Here is a 15450-nt window from a genome sequence, read left to right on the forward strand (position 1 = left end):
AGGTTTTGTAAATACAGTAAGTTGTGAGTGATCATGAAATTCTTTGAAAAGGATGATAAAATCCCTCCTCCAAATTCCTTACAAACATGACTGGAGGAATATAATAAAATTTTAGATAATGTTATAATGGTCACAATATTTTCTGTGCGGATACATAATTTCAAAGTCTAGGTCAATCCATTTGCGTAGAGAAAATGGCACAGTAAAAAAAGAAGAGGAATAAAAATAATATATATATATATATATATATATAAGTGATTTCATTTTGAAATTTGAACATTAAGTTTGCATAACGAAAACGACATAATAATAGAAGTCTATTTCTTCTCGACCCATTACTAAAGCCAAAAGAAAAAGAAGTCATTAATGGTGACAATCTATCTTTTTAGTGGTGTCCACATTTTTCTTTGGTCAAACTTTCTCAAGTACTCATATCTTGAAAAAAATGACACAATGATGGGGATTTTGTTTTTGGCCGTGTAGTATACTCCATGCTAGAAACTGAATAGTCGGTGTACATTATTTTTGTCAAGTTCAACTAATTAAAATATGATTTTATAAATGGAGTAAAGTAGGCGTTATATACACAAATAATCATTTTTAAAATAATAATAATAATAAAAAGAATTAATTTTCCAATTCCCATGCATGTGTGCAAGTTTTTAACTGTGAAAACTGCACATACTTTATTTTGTTATTATCATCTAATTAAGCTATCCTAAGATAAAATATATTAATTTCTCGATGGAAAAACAGAAAGAAAGGAAAAGAGACAATGAATTTCTTGATGTTGGGTCTTCAAATCTTTCAACTTTTGTCTATAATTTTTGATGTCAAGCAATGTCAATCATATGTATTGCCTGGAGAAAATTATTAACTAATTCATATAATTCCATTTATATTTCTTGAATGATGATGAACAACTTATAAATCAAAGACGTAAAGAGAATGGCACAATAGTTAATAATAGAGCCTTTATTAAAATTAGAATGTTCATATTATATTTTTAAGAATTCACACTTATAACTGTATTTTATTACTAGATAAAAAATAAAAATTATTGCACATATAAATTAACAAAAAATAAATAAAAATGATTATTTATGTATCTATACTACCGCTTTCTTACAATAAAAGTTTACAATAATAGCGCATGTTAAGCCTATAAAACTCATTGATGAGAAATTGCTTAATCATTTTACATCTCATCAATGTGACCAAAGTGAAAAATATCCATGGCATACGTTAATACAGTGGCATAATAATATTCTTTGGTAGAATTTGAACTGTCCATATAATTTCAATTAAAGAACGCGCACAGTTGTATTTTATTAATGGAGTAAAATATATGTTATTTCACATATAAATTAACCAAAACTAAATCAAAAGTTATTTCAGACTTATATGTTCGCTTTTTTTTTTTGCCAAATTACCCACTTATTTGTTCACACCATAAGTAATTCTAAAAGTTTGACCCCCCATTAATTAATTAATTAAAGAGGTTAAATAATCAAAAAGAAGCTACACGTTGAGCATCTTATAATGCTCAGGAAGCTTCGTAGAAGGTGCATAATGCGGTTAAATTATTGTTGTTTTTTTATTGACTAAGAAAAGAGAAATTCATCAAATTTAGCCAAGTGACACAAATCCACTCACTTGATGAGTGTACAAACATGACATGATTAACTATTCAACTAAATCAAATGGCTGTCAGATATTTTGTTATATAATACTCATAAATCATCAAATCTTGAATTTTTGAACTGTATAGCATGAATAATGCTTTTACTATGAGAATTTTTACTAGTTTATGGAGTTTTGCCTCATAATTTTATTTTCTCCCTATAATATTTCTCCACATCCAAACCAATGGTAATAAATTCGAGTAAATGAACCTAAGTTTTATATCCATTATGTCCATAATCTATATCACTAATTACTTTATTTAAATTTAAATTTACATTTATTTTGAGCTTATATAATGAAAAAACATCAAGATTTGTAAATGCAATAAATCGTGGGTGATCGTGAAATTTTATGAAAAGGATGATAAAGTCCCTCCCTCCTCCAAATTCCTTGCAAATGTAACTGGAGGAATATAATAAAATTATAGATAATGTTATGATGGTCGTCTTATTTTTCGGTGCAGATAGATGATTTCAAAGTTGAAGTCAATCCACATGCTTTGAGAAAATAGCACAATAATAACAGTAGACGAATAAAAATAATTTATATATATATATATATATATTTAAGTCATTATTGCATTTGGAAATTTGAACATTAAGTTTGCATAAATAAAACGACATAATAATAGAAGTCTTGCTCTTCTCAACCCTTTACTAAAGCAACCAAGAAAAAGAAGCCATTAATAGTGACAATCTATTTTTTCAGGTGGTGTCCATATTTTTGTTTTGTCAAGCCTCCTCAAGTGCACATATCTTTTAAAAAAATGACACAATAATTTAGCTTCTTTGTAAAAATTTGAATAGTCGGTAAATTATTTTTGTTGAGTTGAAATATTAAAATATGATTTTGTAAATGGAGTAAAGTAATTGTTACTTAAAAATATAACCATAATTAAATAGTAGTGGCGGCGGCGGCGTAGTAGCAGTGGAATGCATTGACCTCTCATCTATTTTACCTTAATTACATATACTTTTGTTTTATTTTAAAAAACTATACAAAGCTCCCATAGAATCAATAACCACAAAACACAAAAAAAAAATCACAAAACACAATCCCCCATCTACTTTAAAGATTTCATTTCCATCAACCCAAACGATTAGTAGACTATTAAGTCGCATTTGTTAGACCAAAATAGCCCTCTTTAAACATAAATGTCACCTAAAAATAATTTAAAATATCAAAAAAATTAATGCATATAATTTTTTTACTTTTTTATTCATATTTTATTTTTAGATATTCCAAGTTATTTATTTATTAATTTTTCAAAAATAAATATATAAGTTGGCTAAGATGTTTTTTCAAACACATATGTACAAAAAAAAATTAATGAAATATGTATTTGATATAATAAGAGATAAATTAGTTAATATAATTTATGTTTACTTTCCTGTAAATTTTTTCAATTTCAAACAATATTTTTAAATTATTTATTTAAATATTTTCATATTTAATTATTTAAAGTTCATTAAATTGAGAGAGAGAATGTACAATTCAATTATAAGGACAAATTAGTAATTATAAATTTTACAACATAATTTCAAGAAAAAAATGTTATAATAACTAGTTTTATTATTTGGGACCTATATGTAATTCTCGTAATATTTTATTCTATTCTTACCATCCAAGCTATTCTAGAATGACTAATTTGTATGATGTCTATTATAAACATTATATTTTTTTTTTTGTGTATTATTGTTAAAATATTCTTGAATTCTAATGACCATCCTAGTATTCAGTGTCAAACTTGAAATTAAGTTGACTATATGAGCTTACTATTTTTACATTTTTAGCTTATAAAATCATATTAACTCACTTATAAACTCGAACTATATGCAAACTTGGTTAAACACTTGAGTTGACTATTTGATTTTACTATTTTTACATTTATAGCTTACAAAATCGTGTTAACTAGCTCATAAACTTGGATTACATGCAAACACAATTAAACTCACTATACTCATCAATTTTTTACTGAGCTGAGTGAGTTAAGTATATATGGTGCAAAACTCAACTTACAGAAGTGGTAGAAAAATAAAACTCAAAAAGTAAAAAAGTTAATAAAAAAATACCAAAAATAAGTTGCCCTATTTTAAAATTTCTATGTTGATATGATAATCTATTAATATTGATGGATTTAATGTCAATGATTTAGATTTGAAATATATTTAAATCAAATTATGATCATATTTTATATTTTAATTATTTAATCATATATTTTTAATGGCTATTTATTAATAGAGGTAAACTTTTACAAGTTTACAATCTAAATTTATCATTCGAGTTTACATCCTCGCCTTGATGAGTTTACTTAAACTCATAAGTTTGACAACCTTATTGATCTTGATTTATTTCATAGTTGAAGGTATTAAGAGAATGTTAACAGAAAAGTTTAGCAATATTCCAATTAAAATATTAAACTATATTAAACTAATAATAAAAATATCACATGCATATATTGCTTGTAGGATCTTATTAACAATATTTATAATAGTTAACACTTATCAGAAAAAAGTTTTTCAAAATTAAAATCATTTGATTCCTAATTAAGATTAACTATATTAAAAAATACATTTAATGAATTGTCTACATTATCTTTTGAAGATAAAATGTTGGAATTACTTGATTAGAAAATTTTGATATCAAATTTTGTAATTGATCAAAGTTAGAAAATTTATATGAGGATAGATAAATTATAGCACACTAGGTCACTGATTTTTCCTTATGCTTCTAAACTTCTTCACACAGCCCTAAATGTTTTCCTTATAGTTAATAGATGTTAACTTTGATAGTTAGTTAAACCAAAAAAATAAAAAGAAAGACCTTTACGGAAAAAGGACCCAAAAGTTATAGATAAGTCACCTATAAAAAAATCAATACTGATTATGTCTCCCATAAATCTTTGAATGTTTTTGTGATTTAGAGTACGTAATTAATATTAATTGTTTATAGGATATTTTTTTTGTAATTTTTAGATAATTTTTTATAATTTCAGTGTTATTATATGTGATTTTCTAGATCAACTAATTCTTAAAATTAATATTTTCTTAATAGTAGGGGTATCATTATATCATTTTCAAATGTTGAAAGGAGGCATTATATTAAAAAGAATGGATATCAGATGGCCACATAAATAGTTAAAGGGAAAAAATGCCCTCTAATATTTATATTTTTCCATGTCATTTTATTCGAAACAGTGGGGTCAGTGAATGCATAACGTTGTTGTCTTTTCTCTTCTTGACTCGTTATTGTAGTCATGGAGAGAAAAATAAGCCATTGATGGTGATAATTAATCTATTTTACTGTTGTCCATGTTTTTTTAGTCAAGTGTAAACTCAAATATTTCTGCTACACAAAAAAAAAGGGCACCGTCAATGAGATTATTTGGGTCTGAAAAAGAGAACACCATCAAGTTTTTTTCCTAACAACTTGCTGAATTGATGGGGTCAAAAAGAAAAAGAATCTCATCATTTTTATTCATTCTCATTTATCTCTAAGTCAAGCCAGCTCATGAATCCATGATGACTTAAAGAAAGTGGCACAATAGTAAATAATAGAGTCTTCGTTAAAGTTATTCGAACGTTTATATTACTCCTTTCGATCCTATTATAAGATATTCGAGAAATTTTTTTACATATTTTAAGAAAATTTATTACGTTGCTATATTTGTTAAAAATATCTAGAAATTTCAATTATACTCCTATTAATTAAAGAAAGATAATGAGTCACTAATTACTTATGCAAATGTTTCCTCTCAAGCCAAAGGATTAAATTAGAATATTATTTCATCTTTTTATTTGATACCTTATTTTTGTTTTGTAAAAACTTTATAGATAGGGCCGGGCAGTATATTTTAAGAATTTACATTTATGTTTATAATTTGTATTTTATTATTATTATTACGGAAAATAAATATTATTTCACATTTAAATTACTAAAATAAATAAATTGAAAATGATTACTGATGCATCTATATAACTGTTTTTACAAAATTTTAAGTAAATTGGATTATAGAAGTTCACCAAGTTTAAAAAATTGAGGTTCTATAGGAGGAAATTTCCCAGTCATTTTCCGACTCATGATATATATGTAGCCTTAGAAAAGGAATTTTGTCTTATCTCTCTATACTCACATTTCAAACTTAAGTCAACTTGAATGTCTTTAGCGTGTTAAATGGGACACAAGCACAATAATTACAGTCTTACTTGAAATTACCTCTGTAATTTTTTATTCATTTTATTCATTTGGTTCTCTTTCTCTTAATTTCTGATTCCTTTTTGTATCAGAGCTTTTGGGAATTATATATACATATATTATGTTTATACTATTATTAGTCAATAATAATTTTATTCTATTATTTTCTCCCTCAATTCAAGTGAAGAAGAAACGTTTCCCACACACAAAAATTACAATTTTGTTTGTGTTTTGATTAAGGGGAGGTATAGAAATTGGGGTCATATTGAGAGTGCTAAGAGAAAGGCCATTAAATTGCAAGCTTTATTTTGGAGCAAAATGATACCAATTTAATCTTGCATTAATTAATTAATTAATTAAATCTATCCACTAGCTCCAGTCCTTGACATAGGGCAAACTTGGAAAAAAAAATTGGTCCACAATACAAGACAAAGTTAGAGTATTTAATGGTTTTCTTCCAATTTTACTCATTATTTATTTATTATTATTTGAATTTTTAAACAATATTTTATTGCGGTTATTAATTACAAAAGTTGGGAAAATTGAGATCATTACATTTTTTAACAATTTTTATGATATAACTATAATTTTTTAGTAGGCACAAGTTAGTTAAGTTTGTCTTGTATTGAGAAAATATATGTATTCGTAAGCTTGCATCTGGGCATGCTGTTTCGGTAGCTTTTGCGCGCGTGAAACTAGAAATTCCCATGGCAGACGATAAAATTATACAGCGAAAATCACGCTTTGGAACCAAATAGAAAGTATAATCACACTTTAAGTCCCAATATCCCAGCTTCTCTGATAAAGCTCAGAAAAAAGGATATATAAAATAATCTTATGATAAAATTTCCTATTTGATCTTGCAGCTAAATATAAAATGATACGATATAAAATCATTTGAATATCTATAAAATATATCAATTACAATCTCAAAATCAAAACTGTTTCTCTATTCGTATGAAGATAATCAAAGATTTAAAAAATATTACATGCTTTTCTTGGGGATTATAATAATCTATTGGCCAATTAAATTAAGCTGTATATTAAATCAGGTGGGACCTTGTTAATCTCAAAGACATATATATAGCACGACCTTATATATTCACCACCTTGTTCAATCTTATAAGCCTTAAAGCAATCCAATATGGCCATCCTTTTGTTTCATTCTTCCTTCTCGATGTTCTCACTGCTTTGCTGTCTCATGGTCTGCCCAATTTTATGTCACACCAATTTCACCAAAAATGATGAATTGGCACTTCTTGCTTTCAAGTTTTCCGTGAGAGACCCATTCAATGACTTGGCTAATTGGTCCAACTCTTCCCCCATTTGCATTGGGTTGGGGTTACTTGTGATGCTAATGGTGAGAGAGTAAGGATATTGAATCTTGCTCACATGAGTATCATGGGCATCTTACCCTCACAAGTGGGGAATCTGTCCTCCCTTGTTGAACTTGACCTTCACAGTAACAACTTTCGTGGTGAGTTACCGAAACAGTTGCTGCAGTTACACAAGTTGAAAATTCTCAACTTGAGCTCTAATGGATTTGATGGGAAGATTCCAGCTTGGATTGGAAGTTTCTTTTCTATCCAGCATCTGATCTTTCGCAATAATAGCTTTGGGGGTGTTATTCCTCCAAGTGTTTCAAATTTGGCAAAGTTAGAGACCTTGGATTGGGGTGATAATTTTATCCATGGATCTATTCCACCGGAGATTGGAAGGCTTCAATGTTTGAAGATTTTATTTATTGTAGGGAACAATCTTTCAGCAAAAATCCCTCCAACTATATCTGGCTTATCTTCACTTGAGTTGGTATCTTTGTCATACAATTCTTTGATAGGTATGTCTTTCATGATGTCGGATAAATTCATATTTTCTCCAAATTATTTCAAACAAATTCTGTAGGCCATTTGTGCATCTTGGGATAAGCCATTTACAATCTCTTATTCAACATTCATTTTCGCAATTGTTTCCATTATTCCAAATATAAAAAGGAAATAGGAGCGAAGGGAAGATCCTCTAAACAATTAAAATTAAAAGTTCTATAAAATTCAGTGAAAACGGGGAAACATGTCTCAAGTGTAAATTCTTTGATGAATCCTGTGTTTTTTCTTATTGGCTATAAAATCATTATAATTTTAATTGAGTTGCATAAAAAGGAATAAGTAGGCATAGAACCAACTTCTGACCGGATAAATCAAAACATAATCTTAGGTATTTAAGTTTCAAATATTTTTAAAGAGTCTTTTAGATGTTATATTTTACTGAACAATTTCTCAACGACATTGAATATAGTTACAAAGTCCAGAGATAAGTGAAAAATTTAAATGAAATTTTATCCTTTCTATTTCTTCAGAATTTATCAATCTTTCATTTTTTGCAAACAATTTGTCAATCTATATATACTATATATTGTGTAACTCCTTCACTCATCATACTATTAATCTCATGGGAAACATTCTAAAAGGCAAAGGTTACGTTTTGATTTTATATATTCTCAATCATCATCTCATAAAGTTATATTGTATTACATTAACACATTGCATGAAACTTTAAAATAACAAAATCTGTCTCTCTCTGTTTCAAGAAAGTTTTATCTCATTTTCTCTTTTAATACAACTTCATATACTTGGGTTTAAATTACTTGTTTAGTTACATACATCCGGAAACTTGATTTGGCTTCAAAAATTAGATCCTAGTCACAATAATTTGCAAGGTGTATATACTGTTAATAAATTATATTTCGGTACATTCGATCGTTTTTTTTTTCCTTTGTCTTTTGAAACTCAATAATTATGAACTTAAATGCTAATAGCTTTCCAGTCAAAATACAGTTAATTATTTGTAATATTAGGCTTGGAACATGTTCATTGAGTGACAATGTTGATAACTATGACTATATCAATATTAAAATATCAAGTCTTCATTTCAGTTGTTCGCTTTAAATTATAAACAAGAATTTAAAAATAAAAAATATAGAAATTCAAGTCCAATAGTTTTATCAAAATTAATTTTAATACGACATTAAATGCCATCATTATATATTAGTGTTGCATGTAAAATTAAACTTTGTTTCTATATAATTATTTTGTATGGAATTAATTCTTTATTTTATGTTCATTTAACATATTGGAAATTTCATAATTAGCTTTTCATTTGTTCTGCAAGTAAATAATATGATAAAAATAATTGTGTCATGATGTTTAATATATAAAATCTATTGAATAGGTTCAGCGCAAGAACGAAGTGCTACTTTCACTCTTTTTTTTCCCTTTTCAAATGGTTTACTATGCATCATTGCAAACTAATTAAATTAATTATAACACTATGAATTTGATATATTTAATGTTTGTGATAATTAAATATTTTTAATTAAAATATAAAATTAATTTATTTTCTTTGACAATCTCTTGCAGATAAATTAATTATGGAATTCATTTTGTAGTTATGTTTTAAGTTTGTATTTATGAAGTGATAATTATAATTATATATCACATATCCTTCTTTAATTATCTTTCTCATTTACTTTTATTTTCCTTTTTATTGATCAAATTGTAGGAGATATTCCAAGAGAGATAGGTCATCTTCAAAATCTGAAAATTCTATATTTAGGTGCTAATGAGCTTTCTGGCCAAATACCATCAAATATCTTCAATATATCAAAGTTGCAAGAGATTGATTTAAGCTGGAATCACTTATCAGGAAGTATTCCCTCTGATATATGTCATGGAATACCAGGATTACAAGTATTACACCTTCAATACAATGAATTATCTGGAGCACTACCATCTAATTGGATACAATGCAAAGAACTCAACAACTTACAATTAGAAAACAACTTCTTCACAGGTGTGCGCTACCCCATAATGTCAATTCCTCAACTTTAATTTCTTTGCAAATATATTTTAATTGCACTGTAATGATCTGGGATTCGTCAAGACCATATAAGAAATTGAAAATAGAAAATATATTTTTATTTTCATTTAAATTAAATTCTGCTCAAAACAAATCAATTAAATTTCTCCTTGAAACCTTTTTAGAGAATTGTTAGGAATGCTATATAGATGAAATTTTGATTTTCATTTTAATTAACACGTTTAAACTTTAAAATTACAAAATCTGTCTCTTTATGTCAAGAGAGTTTTTGGTATAATATCATTATTTGATTGGTATATTTTAAGTTTTATTCATTTTCAGTTTCAATATGACTTTATATGCTTGTGATTTAATTAATTGCTTGGTAACATACCAAGATTCATTGCAAACTAGATTTTACTTTGCTTCAAAAATTTGATATTGGCTATAATTACTTACAAGGTATACTGTTTGTAAATTATAATTAGGTACTGTCAATCATTTGTTTCTTATAGTTAGACGCTATAGCTTTTTTGCTAAAATACAGTTAAGTATTTGTGTATGACAATATTAATATCTACATAACTATAAACTCTCCGTATCAGTTGTTTCCCGAAAATTGTAAACAAGAATTAAGATATTTGAAAATAGAAAACTTTAGTCCTTATAAACAAGGATCAATGTGTCTGTTTTATATGCTAAAAAACAGAGGTATGCATATTCCGCAGTACACAGTGCCAAGTTTTGTTTGTATTTGAGGAGTCGCTGGGCAAACGCTTAAGATAAAGAGACTTCAGAATTTGGTTATTGATTTTTTTCTTAGTAATGGATAAAGTTAACCACATCATCTAAAAGGTAAGAATTCACTTGCAACATCATCAACTTTTCAGTTTTTTCACTGATTCCCTTATGTCCAATTTTGAAGGATGTACCAGACCATGTCTTTTCTTCTGATCATGTCATCATTAATTGCCACTGGTATTTGAGTTTATAGTTTTATTAAGATGCTAAAATCTGAGGAATACTGTGGAGAAGGACCAGATAAGCAAATTACTTGAGGAAAAAGACTATATCCAAAATCTACAATTTTTCTTCTACAATCATGATGTATCTTACATTAACAAATGTATCAAAAAGTGATTTTTTTATGTCACATCTTGATAAAAATAATTACAAGGTAATTTTTCTTCAATTTATCTAAAAGGTAAGAATTCATTTGCAACATCATCAACTTTTCAGTTTTTTCACTGATTCCCTTATGTCCAATTTTGAAGGACGAACCAGACCATGTCTTTTCTTGTGATTATGTCATCATTAATTGCCACTGGTATTTGAGTTTATAGTTTTATTAAGATGCTAAAATCTGAGGAATACTGTGGAGAAGGACCAGAAAAGCAAATTACTTGAGGAAAAAGACTATATCCAAAATCTACAATTTTTCTTCTACGATCATGATGTATCTTGCATTAACTAATGTATCAAAAAGTGATTTTTTTTAAGTCACGTCTTGATAAAAATAATTACAAGGTAATTTTTCTTCAATTTATGATGTTCTAACTTCTATTTTTTTTAATGTTTTAGATGGTTTTCTCAATATTATTATGAGCATCATTGCATTTTATTTTTCTTTTTGTCCATTTACTTTTTGTATAAATTTTTGTATGTGCAAAATTTCCTTTGTCAATAATTCTTTATGCATACAAATAAATCCATAGTTCTAGTTAGTTCAAAAAAGGACATTAGTTATTACTGCAGAAGAAAAGGCATGATTGAGAAAACCTTTTTGAATTACCCTTAATAGTCAAATTGCTGGGACACAGTGATTCTAATAACTACAGAGACTCGGTTGAAGGCTATGTGGGCAAAGTCAATGGTGATTGCTATGTCGGATCTGAGAAATTATTATTATTATTATTATTATTATTATTATTTTGTGGTAAGATTTTCAAGTATAGAAGATTACAAGTTGGCAGTGAATGATGGACCGTGGATGTTGTTTGACTATTACTTGACTACAAGTAAGTGGTGTCTAAACTTCGATCCGATTAAAGCAACCATTGATAAGGTGATAGGGGGCACGGAAGCAGAATCGTGCTAGTTTAGGGACAGAACCCTGAAACACAATAAAAATACAAGAACAAAAGGAAAGGGACAAAATTTATAACGAAAATAAAGAAAGATATGAAGTAAATAATAGGATAATGATCAAGGAGAAGATCCTCTAGAGCACCTGCCTCTAGGAACGTCAACTTTCGAAGACACCACAAGAGTTGATCACGCTTTTGATCACATCTGTTTCTCACACGAGATGTCACCACAAAGCACTAAGGCTCACAAGAGTTATAAACTCTAAAAATGAATAATTTCATTCAACTTCTATTCTTTTTTACAAGAGGGAGCATGCCTAATTTATATAGGCTCATAGAAAAGAATATTTCTAAAATTAAAACCCTAATTTCCTAATACTAAAAGGAGAATAATATAAAATAATTATAAAATATTCAGCCACATAATTTAGGAGATGTGATCCTAAAATTATGGGATTATAAAATTTAGAAATTAATACTATAATTAATTCTAACCTTTGACTAGACTCAAAATAGGAAATCAAATCAAAGGACCATTAAAATAGGAAATAATTTAGGAGACAATCAAGGGATCATAAAGGATTTAAAATCATGCCACCCTTGACTTCTTCACGAGGATTTCATGCCTCCTTGCTTGCAAGAGGCTCAACTTGTAGTCTTCCTTGCATTGGGCTAAGGTCTGCATCTCTTGGGCTTGACTCTTTATGAGTTTGGATCTTAAGTACATTATACATGTATAGATGCTCTCCTTTGGGCTTGAGAGCGGTGCCCCAATGCTCTCCAAGATCTTGAACTTCTTGCACAAGACTAAACAAGGCTTGCTTCATGGCTTTAGTTTGGGCTCTTATCATTGGACCTCCAATATATTGTAATGGGTCTTTAGGTATGTTGGATTGGAAGTATTGGGCTCCTTCTATGTCACCATACTCATGATTACCATCCTTAAGCTTCGTTGCCATTAATGCTATGTCACCCGTGCCATGGGGTCCATCATAAGGTGCTAGCCTAAGAGAGATTTCCAGATCTACCTTTAGGTAGTGTTTGGAATGATGAATTGGATTGAAATTTTAGATTTAAATTTTTTCATTTCAAATCTCACATTTAAAATCCATATATATAAGATCATTTGTTTGTGTATTTTCAAATAAAGAAGATAGATGAGTTGAGATTTGAAACGAAATAGAAAAATTGAGAATGATGATTTTATCTCTATTTTTTAATCGATAAGAGAATAGAATGAGAGATAAGAATATATATGAGAATCATAGAGGTATCAATAGTGATGCAAACATGAAGAGAACAAGATGTTTAAACTGATTAGAATTTCAAATAATTTAGGTATAAAGGGAATTTGAAATTACCCTTGAATTGTAATAACAAATGGATTTGAATTTGAATGAAATTCAAATTCATAAATTTTTGTCTACCCAAATGAGGGTTTTAGACCAAATCAAAATCGCTAATCCAAACATAGCATTGGAATACTATGATGAGGAAATTATGACTTGTATGGAAGATAGAATTAGTGAAACAATAAGGGTTAATATATTCATTTCATTGCGCACTAAAGGAAAATATGCCAGGGTAGGAGTGGAAATTGATTTGGCTGAACAACTTCATCCGATTTATATAATGGAGGAGAAGGATTATTCAGTAGAATATGAAGGATTGCATTTGTTGTGCTTCAAGTGCCGTAAGGTTGGACATTTAGAGAAGGAATGCTCTTTGAAAACTAGGAGAAGAAGAGTATATTCAAAAGGAGGGTTGGGAAAAATTGTCACAAATAAATTATGGGGAATATGGTCAACTGTGCAGAAGTATCGGAGCAAGAGGACTATGGGGTGGTAGAATGGAGGCTGAAAAGGGGGAGATATAGTTATGAGGAGAAACGGGTTATGATTTAGGAGTTTAATAGAGGAAGTAAAATAAGAAAATAATGAAGTAGGTATTAAAGAGAATGAAATGGACATTGAAGCTCAATCAAAATCAGCTGTGTAGATGAAAGATTCATTGAAGAATATTGTGAGTATGGAAAATGTAAATATGGAGGAAAAAAGCAATCTGGAGGAAAAAATGAAGTGGAGGAGAACAGTAATGTACATGTGGTTGAGGAAAGATCATGTGAAGAACTTCAAAATCAAAAATGGGTTATGGCTGAAGTTGTAGCAGGAAGAATTGCTTGAAGAGACTAACAAAGATAGACCGGAGGATGGTATGGAAGTAGAGGTACATATAACTATCAACAATCTAGCAAAGTAATACACATTTGTTTGGGATTGACCAAGATGTTGTGGCTTTCATGTGGTATTAGTGAGAAGTCATTGATGGTAGGGAGGTTCAATTCTAGACCACCTTATAGTGAAGAATACCTTGAACCTATGCAGAATATGGAAACTGATGAGGATGGTTTAGAAGAGTTGGAAAGGGTTGATTCGGAGATTGATTGAGGTAAGTCACATTTATTTATAGTTTGTTGATGGAAAGAAACCTTGTAATTTATAATTGTAGAGGAACAAGAGGAAGAGGTTTTGAAAGAAATCTAAGAATGATTGTTAATGAAAATAAAATAGCTTTTATGGCTTTGGTAGAAAGAAGGGCTAGTAAGGCTAAAGCTAAAGCTTATTTCAAAGTTTGCAGTTTGAAGAGTTTGTTAATGAGATTGAGGGTAGAGGTTGCAGGAGGAATTTGGGTAGCATGGAAGTCACTTTTGATTGATGTTACTTTAGTTGAAAGTGATTTTCAATTTAGACAATTTTTTTGGTTTCTTTTGAAAACGAGGAGCCATGGATGCTAACCATTACACATGTTTTGCCTAAAGAAAAGTTGAAGAGGGTGTTTGGTGAGGAAATGAGTAGTAGGTTGAGAATATGAGAAAAGAGTGGCTGTAGTGGGAGATTTTAACAATATAAGAAAAGAGAAAAAATGGATGGGGCACTCATAAATGTGAATAGATGCATAAAGTTTTAAAAAAGGATTAATAATTGCTTATTACTGAACTGCAAAACTATGGACAAAAATACATTAGAAAGGGCCACTTATTTCCTGGTTATGAGAGAATCTATGAGAAGTTGGATAGGGGTTTAATAATGAAGCATGGAGATGAAGATTTGAAGATGTAGAAGTTAAGGGAGGGACAAGACTCATTTTCTTAGATCACAATCTGCTAATTGTTAAGCTCGTTGAAACAAAAAGTAGGTATAGCAATAGACCATTTTGGTTTGAGGCTATATGGACTTTGCATAAGGAGTTTGGGGGTTTTATGATAGGAAAATGGAGAGAAGATGCAGATGCATATGACTGACTTGAAAAGATGGAATAAGGATGTGTATAAGAATATTGAGAGAAGAAAAATAAGTCTAATGAATAGGATGGATGGTGTCCAAAAGAATACTAGTTTTATGAAACGACCATTTGCTTACTTGTTTAAAATTGAAAGGCAGCAGTATGAAGATGCAACTTGTAATATCTCCCCCTTTAACATAACATTAGCTTAACCACCATTATACACTCTACCATGGTAAATAAAAAAACAACAGATCATATTTAAAGTTTATCATGGTAAAAAAGACTTGACTTTAGTTAAAAAAATAGCTAACCTTTGTAAAGGAAAAGACTAAGTTTGAAAGTCTAC

Source organism: Prosopis cineraria, unplaced genomic scaffold (genome assembly GCF_029017545.1).
Source record: "Prosopis cineraria cultivar Desert tree isolate PC_DT_omini unplaced genomic scaffold, ASM2901754v1 PC6, whole genome shotgun sequence".
NCBI lineage: Eukaryota > Viridiplantae > Streptophyta > Magnoliopsida > Fabales > Fabaceae > Prosopis > Prosopis cineraria.